General features: G+C 48.9%; 1 protein-coding gene across 1 annotated transcript in view; it reads left to right on the forward strand.

Moving 5' to 3' along the window:
• The first annotated feature begins 1,032 nt into the window (after window positions 1–1,032).
• The window catches only part of SPIN1 (spindlin 1), a 58,177-nt gene continuing 45,864 nt past the window's right edge, over window positions 1,033–13,345 (forward strand). The window contains exon 1 of the mRNA XM_058166574.1: window positions 1,033–1,291. The gene's annotated coding sequence lies outside the window, so the exon portion shown is untranslated. The remainder of the gene's footprint in view (window positions 1,292–13,345) is intronic.

Consider the following 13,345-nt stretch of genomic DNA (forward strand, 5'->3'; position numbering starts at 1 on the left):
TCTCATCCAGGGAAATATATTCTGCCTTTTAAATATTTTCTAAAATGTTTCATTCTTCTAGGAGGGGGGTGGGTACTAAATTCCTACATAACCCATAATCATTATTTCTATGTTTTCATAGGAATTTACCTAAGCAATGTTTGTGTGCATCTCACAGGCTTTGTGTCCCAGATCTTTCCAGCTTAGTGACACAGAGGAGATCTTGACTAAGAGATTACTCTGGTTCTGTCCATCAAACAAAAAGTAGCAGCTGCAAAGGGTTTGCTTTGCTGCCAAAAATAATAGTCAAGCCTGGGACTCAGAGGAAGCCCATTTTTTGCCACATCTGTGAGCCAGAGCAGTTGTGTATTGATACTAGTTGGCACGTGGGCTTTACCTGCAACACTTTTCAGTCCCCAAAATAGGGAGTCGGAATAAATTCTTAAAACGCACGAGGTTAATACTGATGGTACACAGAGTGCTTCCATCAGCCCCTCAAACGCCAACTTTTGCACACCTCATTCATTTCACACTCTGCCCAAGAGGCTTTCCCATCTGCGCTGAAAAAGCGCGAGCCTGCAGAAATGACGATGTACTTCAGCTTTTTACGGGAAATCAAGGGTACCACTGAAACGCAGGTACCTCGGATTGGACTAACACGGATTTTTCCCCCACTTCGCTGCCTGAAATAAGACTAGAAGAAGGGACGCCAACACGAAGTTAGCCGCGTGGGTCGCTCGGGGGGGGGGGATGCCAGAGGATCCGCCTCCCGCAAGGGCACCCCAGCCGAAGGCCAGCGCCGCGGATGCCGCCCGAGCCAGGCGAGCTTCCCGCGCCAAAACCGGCCGAGCGTCGGGCTTCCCGGATCGGGGAGTAGGAGGGAGGTGAGCGAGCTCGAGGCGCTTCTCTCCTGTCGCAGTTCGAAGGAGGCAGTGCGCCTGCGCGCCGCAAAAAAACGGAGGAGGGCGGGGCCGCATGTTTGGAGCGGCTCATTATTTGGCAGGAAGGTGCGGAGGCCTCTCTCCTGGCAGCGGCTCGAGCGCAGGCAGAGGGGAGGCTCCCAATGTGGCAAGAGAGAGGAGGGCTAAACAGCGGCGGAGAAGGAGGGGGCCAAGCGAGACAAGGGGAGCCGCCGCAGCAGCCGCCGCCGCCGCCGAGGAGCTGAGCGGCCTGGACGGGCGAACGGGGGTGGCGAAGCTTCTGCAGCTCTGGCCCCACCGCCTACGCCACCCCCCCGCCGGGCACCTCACGCCTGCCCGGGCGAAGGCGGAGGCGGCGGAGGAAGCCGCCAAGGACGAGGCTCCGGCAGCAGGTGAGGGGAGAAGGCGAGCGCGGAGGAGAAGGGAGGGGGGAAGCGGGAGTTGCCGCGCCGCCCTTGGTTCGGCCGGTCAGTACCGGCCACAACCGGAGGGAGTCGCTGTGGGAGAGGCGCCGCTCCCCTCCCCTCTCCTGGGGCTGGAGTTAATTTATTATTCATTCGCGGCGGCCCTGGGCTGCCGCTCCTCCTTCCCTCCGCTTCTCCCTCGGCCCCCCTCCCTCCCGGAAGCTGTTTTCCCTCCCCCTGAAGAAAGCGGGAGCGGAGCCAGAAGGGAGCCCTCGGCGACCTGGCTGGGGAGCGGAGCAGACCCTCCGCCCCCCTCCCCTCCCCTCGCGCGGCGGCTCTAATTGCTCCTCCTCTGGGGGAGGCGCCAGCGCTGCCTTCGGTCTCCCCTGCTCTCTCCTCTTCCCTCCCGTCGCCTCAGCGTTCTGGTTCCTCCCTGCTATTGTGTGGCAGGCGGGGGCCCCTCGAGGGGCGCCCGGATTCCCCGCTTGTGCCTCCCCCGCCACCCCCGAAGAGCCGTGGGAATCGTCTCCCTCTTGCCCGCGGGGGGAGGGGAGGGGAGGGGGCAGACGGGGAAGGTTGCCTCATGCGGGCGGGTTGGAGTGGGGAGGAGAGCTGTTGGTGGTAGTGCCCGGGAGAGTGGGCTTCCTTCTCCCCCCCCTTCTCTTTTCCACTCCCCGAAGTAAGGGAGCTGAATCGCCGTGTCAGGAAGCAAGCAGACATTTCCACAGTTCCTCACGCTGCGGCTGTCGTGTGTGTGTGTGTGTGAGAGAGTGAGTGAGTGTGTCTTGTCAGGTTTTGCCGAGTTCCTTTGTCTACTTGCTGGCTTGCCCGTCTCTCCTCCCTTCGCTCTTTTTTTTCTGCCTTTCTCCCTTCCTTTCCTGGTGGCTCTTCCTCTCTCCCCCCCCACCTCCTTTCTTCCCCTCCCTTCTTTTTCCTTCACAGACTCCATGAGCTGCCGCAGCTGCAGGTTTGTAAATACTGGGGATGGACAAGCACATACATGCTTATGCACACACAAGCAAAAACATGGCTGACACGGCTCTCCTCCTCCTCCCCATCCCCCAATTCCTTTTTTCTCCCCCATCTGTATCTTAGTCTTTGTATTCTTTGCTTTTATCTTTTCCCCACCCGTCAAAGGAAAGGAAAGCTAATTCGTTTTCTCTTCCCCCCCCCCCCCTGTATTTTTGTGTGGTTGCTTGTCAGGCATAAGGATTTTTCCACTGAAGCTTCTTCCCCCCCCCCCACCCTTTGGGTTGGTGCAAAAGTATGATGAACTGGAAGCCCCACCAGATTCTGGGAGCTTAAGAGAGGCCTGGGGGAGGGGTGAGTGGGGCGACCTCTGCCGAGAAGCTGGGCTGGAATGTGTGTATCTGTTTTCCTGGATATGGGGGAAGGGAGGCCAATGCACCAAAATGTTAGTGATGGTTAAATGGGTGTTATGTTAGCAAAAATGCTCAGGGCTATTCCATTTCTTGCAGGTGGGAGGGATAGGCCTCATTATCTTATAAAAGGCAACATGCATAAAGCATTTTGTTAAAACAAGCTATGGGTTTTTTTGATTCCCCTCCTGTTTTAGGTGTTAATGTTTTAGCTAAGCCCTTGTGAGAAACAAAACTTTGAACTGTCACTACAGTAGTTAGTTCTAAAATAATTTATGACCCTTCTAGTTTTGGCCTGAAATAGGGGCCTGTAACAAAGAATTGTGCCAGGTCCACATATCTTAAGCGGCTTCACCATTCTGTTGAGTATAGTAGGGAAACTTTTTATCAAAACTGTTTTGCCCCTTACCTCAAGTCAAAACCTTGGGCAGATAACAGCACCCCCTTCTGGCTTACACAAAACTTTCACAGAACAGTTTTGAGCCAAATGTTTAAAAAAATCATCTGTCCTTCTTCCCACCCCTGTACTTAGTCAACTTTTTTGGGGGGAGGTGGGGGGAGGGGATGATAATGAAATGACCTTGAGTTTAATCTGTTTAGTTTTAAAGGATGACTGTGCAGAGATTCATTTTGTTCTTCAGGTGGGAAATTATGACTGATAAAAACTATTTTGCTGTTATTTGTATGGATCTTTCTCAATCTATAAGTTTTATCCCTTTATTCAATTTTACCTAAATGTTTTATAAGATGAATATTTTTAAATAAAAAGACTATAACTATTGTTTATGTAGTGATTGATACATTCAAAATTGAAAAACAATTTTGTGGGACTTTTTAACTGTTTTAGGAATTTAAGCTTTTGGATTAATTATGTTAGTTAAGCGATTTTTTTTTAACCAGGAGTTTAAGTAGAGTGTATTCATATCATTTTATAAAATATTTCAAAGTGGGCAGACAGACTGTATAATGATCTAAAATGAAGGAGGGCCTTCACTTTTTTTCCTTTTCTCCTCATCTTAAGTATTGATAGAGCCATCAATTAATTGTGAAGATCACAACTGTATTGTGCTCCTTTTTTTTGGAAGATTGTTTATCTTATTTCCTTTTAATAAAAAATCCTCTTATATCTTCTAAAATTATAGAGTGAATAACATTAGAACAAAGTCTAAAATAAAATCTCATTGTAAACATATTGTGAATCTCTGCAGATGAAGAAAAACAGAATTTTATCTAATATGGTTTTAGTGATACAACATGATTTGCAATTTGCAATTTGATTTAAGGATTACTCTGTAATGGACTGCTTTCTGTTTCTGTAAAGATTATATCTTTTAAGAAGCTGTGACTTATGGCTTGATTATATAAATATTTACTATTTATGAGTTAAGGGAGACAGCAGAAGAATAGATTTAAAATTATAAAGCTTAAGTGGGTGTGTGCTGTTTCTTCAGCAATTGGGCTCAATTGAGAACCAAGCTAAAGTATTTGCTCAGTAACTATTCTGATATTTTTAGTGACATTTAAAACATTGTAAGAAATGAGACTAGGAGCTTGCATTGTTGCTTTTTGTAAATTTTGTTAGTTGACTATATTCTTGTGTAGCAATTCTGAGATGCTATGTAGAAGTTGTATTTGCCCCAATAATACAAACAAAGGTGAATATGAACATGAAGCAATTTGCATTTAACTATTAAGAGTACATGTTGGGCAGGTGGGGAGTGCAGTTTTAAACTATTTTGCTCCTACAGGTTCTGTTAAAACTATCTTTTAGGTATCACTGCATAAATTCCCCCTACCATCTTAAGTCACCATTTTATGTTAGCATCTTAAGTCACCATTTTACCATTATAAGTTAGCACAATAATTTCATTGTCCTGTTTCTATTAACTATATTATTTAATAAATTAATGAAATAATTTCCAAGATTTACAGTATTTAATACAGTCCTAAGGCAAGTTTAAATCTCTACAATGGAATACTCTTTCCCCCTGTACCTGCTATATATCTACCAATCTATTACTAGCTCATTTGAAGCCTGTTGCCCAATGGGGTTTACAAGGCAGAGCCAGGAGTGGCATAATACTAGGAGGAGCCCTTTTGTGGAAAGACATATTGAGGGAACAGACACATTTGCTTACCCAAAAAAAAACATCGGATTCACATTTTTTAAAGGAACAGGTATCAATCACCACAAAGTGGAACACTCTACATTTCACATTGCTATGCTCTGAGAGTAACATTGTTTATTAATTGAGATTGTTTCATGCAATCATGATCCAATGTATTGTTTTCACTAGGCCTCAAAATTATCCAAATGAGTAATAACCAATGGTCTCCATGGAAAAAGAAGTTGGCATGGCAAAGATTTTTTATTCCTATGAATGATATGAAACCAGCTCTGGGATATTTCATATTTATATAATTTATATACAATGTATTGTAAACAGTAAAAGATTTAATCTTTTCTCCTTGAAGAGAAGACTGCACCTTTTAGGACTCTTTTGAGATTAGTTTAATGCTTTATTCATGGTGCTTCAGGCAGTGTTTTTAACTATGCTTATTATTACTTTGGTCTATATTGCTGTCATAATTTACTGCTATGTTATTTTTACACTTATCCTTATTCGCATGCTAGACAAAACTAGCTTTAAAGAATATTAAACAAAGCCTTGAGTGAGTTGAAACATATGACAATGTGTTCCTTTTGTTCTCAGTCCGTCCTGATAAGTTGCAAACAACATTGCAATTGTCAGATTTCATGGCTCCCAGTAAAAGGTATCTCAGTCACCCACAATAAGCTCACCTCTTGGGTGCTTTTCCCCCCTCAGTGAGGTGATGGGGATAGGGTATAATCAGAGATACGGGAAGATGAGGACATTAAGGCTTTTGACAAAGACAATTTCTAAATCCTATGTATAGAGCAGAGGTTCACTACACCCCTGAAATCAGTTGTAATGAATTATGAGAATAACCTTGGGTGATAGAAGGAATAGCTACAAGCTAGGCAACAGTCTGATAAGAGAAATCTGAGTCCAAAGGAGGGATGATGATGGAGAAAGTGGAGAAACTAATGACTTTCCTTAGTTTTCTGGAAAGTAAAGGGGAGGGTGGAAATGCTTTCAGATTTGCAATATTTTGTTAATGTAACCTTACAGTAAATGTAGTATTGATACTCAAGAGGTTTGGTTTGCTTTCTGAACTACCTCGAAAGGGCTGATACCAATCAACAAACACTTCTAAGAGACATTTTATAATTTCAGCAGCACACACTTTTTCCTTTTTAATAAACTCTAATTCTTGAAAAGATATACAGGTAGTTCTCAATTTATAACTATTCATTTAGTGACCATTCAAAGTTACAATGACACTGAAAAAGTGGTGACAATTTTTCATAGTTACAACCTTTGCAGCTTCCCCATGATCATGTGAACAAAATTCAGATTCTTGATAACTGGTTCATACTTAAGGACCGTTGCAGTGTCCCGGGGCCTTTTGCAGCCTTCTAACAAGCAAAGCCAGAGTCACTTAACAACCAGGTTACTAACTTATCAACTGCACTGATTCACTTAACAACTGAGGCAAGAATTGTCGTAAAATTGGGCAGAACTCACTTAAATTCTCAAATTTTGGGCTCAGTTATGGTCGTAAGTTGAAGATTACCTGTAATTGTGTCACTTGGTAATGAAAAAAAGCGAGAACAACTTACAGACACATTCAAAATCACTACTGTCTGTATAGAAGGGAAGAGAGGACCTCTAGACTCCAAGGGGAATTAATATAGGATTATCAGACTTCTTTTTTCTAGAAAACCATAAAATGATGTTGATTTTTTTTTGTTTTTTCCTAACAACCCCAGAACCCCCCTTCCTGTTCTATGCATATTTAGATTCCTTTATGCTAAGTTGCTGTTTGAAAGAAGTATGGTAATATCTAAAAAGTGCTTTACCTAGCTAGGTCAAGTACTTGAGCTGTTGAACAGTAGATGAAAAACTTGTCCTTCTACAATGTCAAAATTGTTTAGCTTAAAAATGGGAGAAGAAAGGAAATTACAGAGTGGTTTTGATTTTTATTTTGGATCATCCATCCCTATTAGAGGGTGAGGATGTGTTGTAATGTTTGTGTGCGTGCCTTATAGTATACTGTATACCAACTGTTGATCTAGTAATGCAAACAGTTCCTGTGCTTGGCACACTGCTGGAAGTCAGATCGTAAAAGCTATTCTCCAGCGCATTGGGGGAAGATCATCCATGCATGGGTAATACTCTGCTTCTCTGATTGGAGACCGGATCAAACTTTGTTAGCCACACCTACTCCTGTCCAGGCACTCCCCAGTTAGATTCGGTCTTCCAATGAGTTGAGATTGAGAAATGAGACTCTCATCCTTAATCTTTCACAACGTAAGATAACATCATGTATTTTATATTGTTCCTAGCGAGGCTCGGTGATCGCTGGTGAGCAATCTGGAGTGTTACAAGCTGCTGGTAACCTTCTTTCTGGCAGATACTTCAGCTGAGGCCCCTGTCGTTCCCGCGCTTAGTGGAAGGGGCATTGCCTGCTAACAGGCTGCCCCTGGCATTAGTCTGCATCTGCAGAGAGGGACTCAGTACCTTTCTAGATTTGTCTAGGCACACTGATTGCGGCCAGCGCTTGGGCGCCTCTAGAGCCGCAGCAGGACTGCTCATGACAAGCCAGGCTGTCCTACCCGCAGAGAAAGCAGCTGGTGCATTAGGCGCTATTACAGCCACAGCAGGAGCACTCAATAGGAGCCAGGCTGCCCGAATTGCAATAGAGCGGCAGACTTAAGGCTTAAGGAGCCATCTAAGCCACGGCAGGAATGCTCCTATGAGCAGGGCTGCCCGCATTGCAATACTGTGGCTGGCGTTTTTGGCACCCTTTAGCTGCCTCAGGAATGCTCATTAAGAGCCCAATTGCCCGAACTTCAGATGAGCGGCTGGTGTGTTAGGCGCCATCATGGCCACAGCAGGAGTGCTCATGAAAGAGCCAGGCTGCCACAACAGCAGATGAAGCGGCTGGCACGACAGACGCCATGGCAGGAGCTGTTCTGTCCTCCTCACCTCCGTCCGAACGATGGCTTAATTAGCCGGCTCTTATCAGCTCTGGCAGCAAAAGAGCCAGCGTCTGCCAAGAGCCCTCGTTAGTTGCCAAGATGCTGGTGAGTCACAACCTTTAGCTCTAGTCAATCAGTGGATTTGCCTGATACAAAGAGACACACCAGCTCTTGCTGCCTTTTATATCCTGTGGGGTTTGGCTCCATGACTCAGCACTTCCTAGGCCTGCCCCTCCCCTGCTTCTGTTGTTCCCTTCTCTCCTGCCTACGAAACCTAGGATTCAACCATGCCTGATTGCTGTCAGCTGGGTCTGCAGGCGTGGCCTGGGGGGGGGGAGAGTCAGGGGATGGAAGCCTCATTAGTTCTTCCACCTGGCCTGCTTCTGGCTCCTGGAGCTGAGCCAGGGAGACCGATGCTTCCGAGGTAAATCCTGACGGCCCTTCCCCCTCACTGTCCAAGTCACTTTCTGGCAGCAGGCCCGGCTCCAAGGCACTTTCAGGCATGGGGCCAAGTTCGGGGGCTGGAGCCACAACAGGAGCACTCAGGACGAGCCAGGCTGCCCGAATTGCAATAGAGCGGCAGACTTAAGGCTTAAGGAGCCATCTAAGCCACGGCAGGAATGCTCCTATGAGCAGGGCTGCCCGCATTGCAATACTGTGGCTGGCGTTTTTGGCACCCTTTAGCTGCCTCAGGAATGCTCATTAAGAGCCCAATTGCCCGAACTTCAGATGAGCGGCTGGTGTGTTAGGCGCCATCATGGCCACAGCAGGAGTGCTCATGAAAGAGCCAGGCTGCCACAACAGCAGATGAAGCGGCTGGCACGACAGACGCCATGGCAGGAGCTGTTCTGTCCTCCTCACCTCCGTCCGAACGATGGCTTAATTAGCCGGCTCTTATCAGCTCTGGCAGCAAAAGAGCCAGCGCCTGCCAAGAGCCCTCGTTAGTTGCCAAGATGCTGGTGAGTCACAACCTTTAGCTCTAGTCAATCAGTGGATTTGCCTGATACAAAGAGACACACCAGCTCTTGCTGCCTTTTATATCCTGTGGGGTTTGGCTCCATGACTCAGCACTTCCTAGGCCTGCCCCTCCCCTGCTTCTGTTGTTCCCTTCTCTCCTGCCTACGAAACCTAGGATTCAACCATGCCTGATTGCTGTCAGCTGGGTCTGCAGGCGTGGCCTGGGGGGGGGGAGAGTCAGGGGATGGAAGCCTCATTAGTTCTTCCACCTGGCCTGCTTCTGGCTCCTGGAGCTGAGCCAGGGAGGCCGATGCTTCCGAGGTAAATCCTGACGGCCCTTCCCCCTCACTGTCCAAGTCACTTTCTGGCAGCAGGCCCGGCTCCAAGGCACTTTCAGGCATGGGGCCAAGTTCGGGGGCTGGAGCCACAACAGGAGCACTCAGGACGAGCCAGGCTGCCCGAATTGTGGATAAAACGACAGGCATGCTAGGCGTCATGGCAGCCGCAGCAGGAGTACTCATTATGAGCCGGGCTGCCCGGACTGTGGATTGAGCGGCAGGCATACTAGGCACTGTTACGGCCGTGGCAGGAGTGCTCATTACAAGCCAGACTGCCCAAATGGAGAATGGAGCGGCTGGCATTCTGAAGCCTAACAGCCTCGGCAGGAGCGCTCTTCAAGAGCCAGGCTGCTCGAACTTCAGCAATCTCAATTGGTGCGACGAGCGCCGTTAAGGCCATGGTGAAAGCGATCACTCTGATTCAGGTGGCCCACCTTGCATATAGCAGCTGGCGTTCCTGGCACCATCATTGCTGCTCTGGACACGCTCAGTACAGCCTGACTGCCGATCGGCAGCGGAGAAGAACCGCGGCGGTAAACTAGCTCCTCTTAGCATGCAGGAATGGAGATAAGCAATCTGCTCTCACTTATTGCACAACACAGCAGCGCTCGGCGTTTTTTCAGCCATGGCAGGAGAGCTCCCTGTGAGCCAGTCCGCCTGATGACATGAGGTAAGCGGTTGTTAGAGTGACTCGTGCTCCAACGCCGGAGTTAGACTCCTCTCTTCAGGCCAGGGTATTTGTTTTCACAGCTATACTCGGCATGGGGTTTGATACCATTAGTGCCGCGGTATGTAGCCTAAGAGCTAGCTACTAGCCCACCTGAATTTTTAAACACAAATGGTGGAGGTTTTGGTGCCATTTTAGCCACTCCACAGCTGCAACTTGTTAGCTATCTGCCTGGTGACAACATGGTGGGCGGTCTTGACGCCATTGGGAATTTTTGGCGCCAGAGGAAGCTTGAGACAGTTGCTCCTTACGAGCCAGCTTACCTCACCACTGCTGACAGGAGGAGCTTACCACGCCCACAGCACTAGTGACAGGGGGAAAGTAGTTCATTGTGACAAGTTGCCTCGTATTAACTGTAGTTGCCCTCACTATTCCTAATTTTTTTTCTATAGCTCCTCTCATATAGAGAACTAGTTGGCTTAGTGGTTAGACTCCAGGCTCTAATCCAGAAGCCGGTGGTTCTACTTCTGCTTCAGCCAGTGGCCAAGGCTGCAGACCATAAGAAGAGTCACCTGGGGGCGACAGTCAGCAAGAATCCCAATTACTACTTCAGTCAGTTCTGGTTGACTGCAGTGGATCTGCTCCTTTGTGGAGATCTGGTCACTGTGCCACTATTTCGACTCCCTTGAATGGGGCCTGGTCAGGAACAGAGTCCTACTTGTCACTTGTCGGTTACCCCAGTGACCTATGGTCACAGGTTTCCGTCCTGGCTCACTCGGTGTCCCTGAGCTGGAAGCTGTGTCAGCCTCCTCTATTGCAACTTCACCACTGGTTTATAGTATTCTGTCACAGGTGCTCCTGGGTGGATCTCCCTCCGACGACACAATCAGACCTTCCATGATCAGTATCTATCTACAGGACCTCTGTCTCATGGGCCTCCAGTCCCTTCCTTTGACCTAATTAGATCCACGTTCTGCCGGCCCTAGACCTCAGCCAGAGTGGCGCAGTGGTGGAGGGCAGTACGGCGGACTACTTCTGCAAGCCGTCAGCTGTCAGCGAATCGGCAGAGCGAATGTCTCCAGATTGAAGATTGAGCCAGCCCTTCATCATTCCATAGCCAGTAAGGTGGGGATCCAGGTTGTTGGGAGCTGTACGCTGACTCTGAATCCCTTGTAAGGACCGTGAACTGCTGTGAGGCATTACTGTATGGCCTACTTAGGATTGGACATGGGCACTTAACGGGAGGTAAGCCGCCTTGTATGTATGTGTTTTGGTATCCGATCGCAGAATTTCCGTTGTCCACCTTCCTGGCCCTCAGCCAGATCTCCCAAATGTGGCTCCGCCAACCCCTCCAGTGGCAGGAGAACCTGGTACATCCTGTAGACTCCGGATTCCGTCTTCCCCAGGAATCCTGTAGTTTTACATCTCCCCTGTTTTAACTGGGAGTGTTCTATACCACCGAGGACAAGAGCACAAGGCGTGCTCTATGGTTCCCTGCCAGACCCTATTTCATCCCAGTTGTGGGGCTACGGTCTGGCAAAAGCAGATCCTTACGGCAGATGCCCTTTTTTGCCATCTGCGATGAGAACCAATCAAGGGATGAACATTACAGCCTGTTACATCTTACAGGGAAGCCACTATTCCCAGCCATTGGAAAGGTCATACGGCTTTGCAGCATAGCCACACCCGCACAAGGGGGGCTTCCCCTGTATCAAACTGCTCAAGATCATTTGATGGACCATAGGTGAAGGGAAATTCCAACGGCCATATGGCAGGCAGTCCAGAACTGGGGGGTCTTAGTACTCCTTGACCCTTGATCCCTTTTTGGCCATCCACATTGGGTCTTCCTCTGGCCTTCATGAAGGCCAGGACTTGCACACATTGGGGAAGGTGTGTTATGCACCGCTCCCATTGACACATCTTGCCAGTGGTCAGAATACTCTGCGAGCGTACACATGAGGTGAATAGGGAATCTCATCCTGCTGGGTATAGCTCTCCTATGATACCAGACTCGGGCGTCGGGCTGTCTAAGACACGCCTGCAGCACAAATGCTGAACGAGCCCTCCTGCTTTATCATCAGCAGAGTGGGGGGGTGCCTTCCCTACCATGGTAGGGATGTTGCTTTGCTAGTATAGTTGGGAAGGATCGCTCTTGCATGTCCCTTCTCATTCAAGGGAGGCTGCTTTCACTATTCCGTCCGGCCTCCGTTCCTTAGGATTCAGCCATTGGGAGATGTCAGATGTTCCCCCACTGCTAATGTCTGCTTGTGTTGTGCCTCGCCTGCCCTCCTCTCCTCAGCTGGGCCCCTCCCATCTCCTGCTATTTGAGCCAGAGACTGATAGTGAAGAAGAATGGCCTGGCATACCTCCAGCCCCCAGTCCTGGCACCATGCCCGAACAGACTGAGCAAACAAACCTCCCTACAGCATGTGAGCACGAAGCCAGCCACGAGCTAGAATTGTCCCGGAACTAAAGTATGGCTAGGATCCCCAGGTCCTGGGGGTAGCGGAATCCTTGGTTTCTCAACAAACCGGAACTTTGGAGGAGATCCTGACGCTACAACACCTGGCAACACGGGGTTGGCACAACTCATCAGATTGGCCAGGCTGTTTTTCTGTTCACTGATTTAGGCCTCCTGGCATATTCCGGCAACTTTGCCCTCCAGTAGAAGCGGGGGCTCCTTGGATCTATCCGTGGTGAACCCCTTCATTCTCAGGTAAGATTTCACTTGAGCGGGTTCCCCGCGCACAGTGTCTAGCATTGGCAGCTGGTGTCCATAGGTCACAGCTCCAGACCCTGGGAATTGGATTCATGATCCGATCCGATCTGTGTTGGCCACGGCACACCGACAACTATGGGGTCCTTGTCCACAGGTAAGGGACACCAGGGGACAGCGGCATCCCTTCTTCTGTCCAGTTGCAAGGGCTCTTGCCCGCTTCCTCTCCTCCTGCTTTGGATCTGGGAACGCGCCCATCAGCCCAGCCACCCGTCATTCCCAGTGGTTCCTGAGAGGGAGGCTTTCTCTTCCCTAGCCCCTGCCCCTGTTTCATTGGCAGGCGGTGACGATCTCCCACTCAACTTTAGCCTGGGGACCCAGCATCGACATGTTCGGCACATGAGTTATGTTTAAATTCACTTGGAAGCCCAGTTGTCCACGTTCTGTAATTGGGTTTAATGTCAGGATTGCCTCGAACTTTGAATCCTCTCGCCTCTGGATATTACTTAGTTGGCCATAGGGCTCCTTCTGTGGGCAAGTGGTCACAGTTATCCATTCTTGAATGGGGCAGGTTTCTGGATTGTTGGTACTCTCTGTGTTCCCCTGACTGCTCATGTAACCAGCGGCCGCTTGCGGGGGGGGGGAACAACCTACCAGGGTCCAGTCCGCCACGGCGGGGTACGTTTGGACTCTCACTACTTCCAAACGTATCTGGGGCCACAGATACTTGGAGCTCCTTTAGTAACCTTTCTCTGCGGTCTTACTTGCCTTGGCAGATGGCCTGGCGGGACTTGACCGACCGCAGTCTCGCAGTGTTTCCCTACGGAAGTGTTTTCCCCACCAGGTGGTGGTGGTCCAGGGTTTTTTTCCTTTTCCTTTTACAGATGTCCTCCGGGGGCACCAAGGTGGAGCCATCG

The sequence above is a fragment of the Ahaetulla prasina genome, chromosome 2 (genome assembly GCF_028640845.1).
Source record: "Ahaetulla prasina isolate Xishuangbanna chromosome 2, ASM2864084v1, whole genome shotgun sequence".
NCBI classification, from domain to species: Eukaryota; Metazoa; Chordata; class Lepidosauria; order Squamata; family Colubridae; genus Ahaetulla; species Ahaetulla prasina.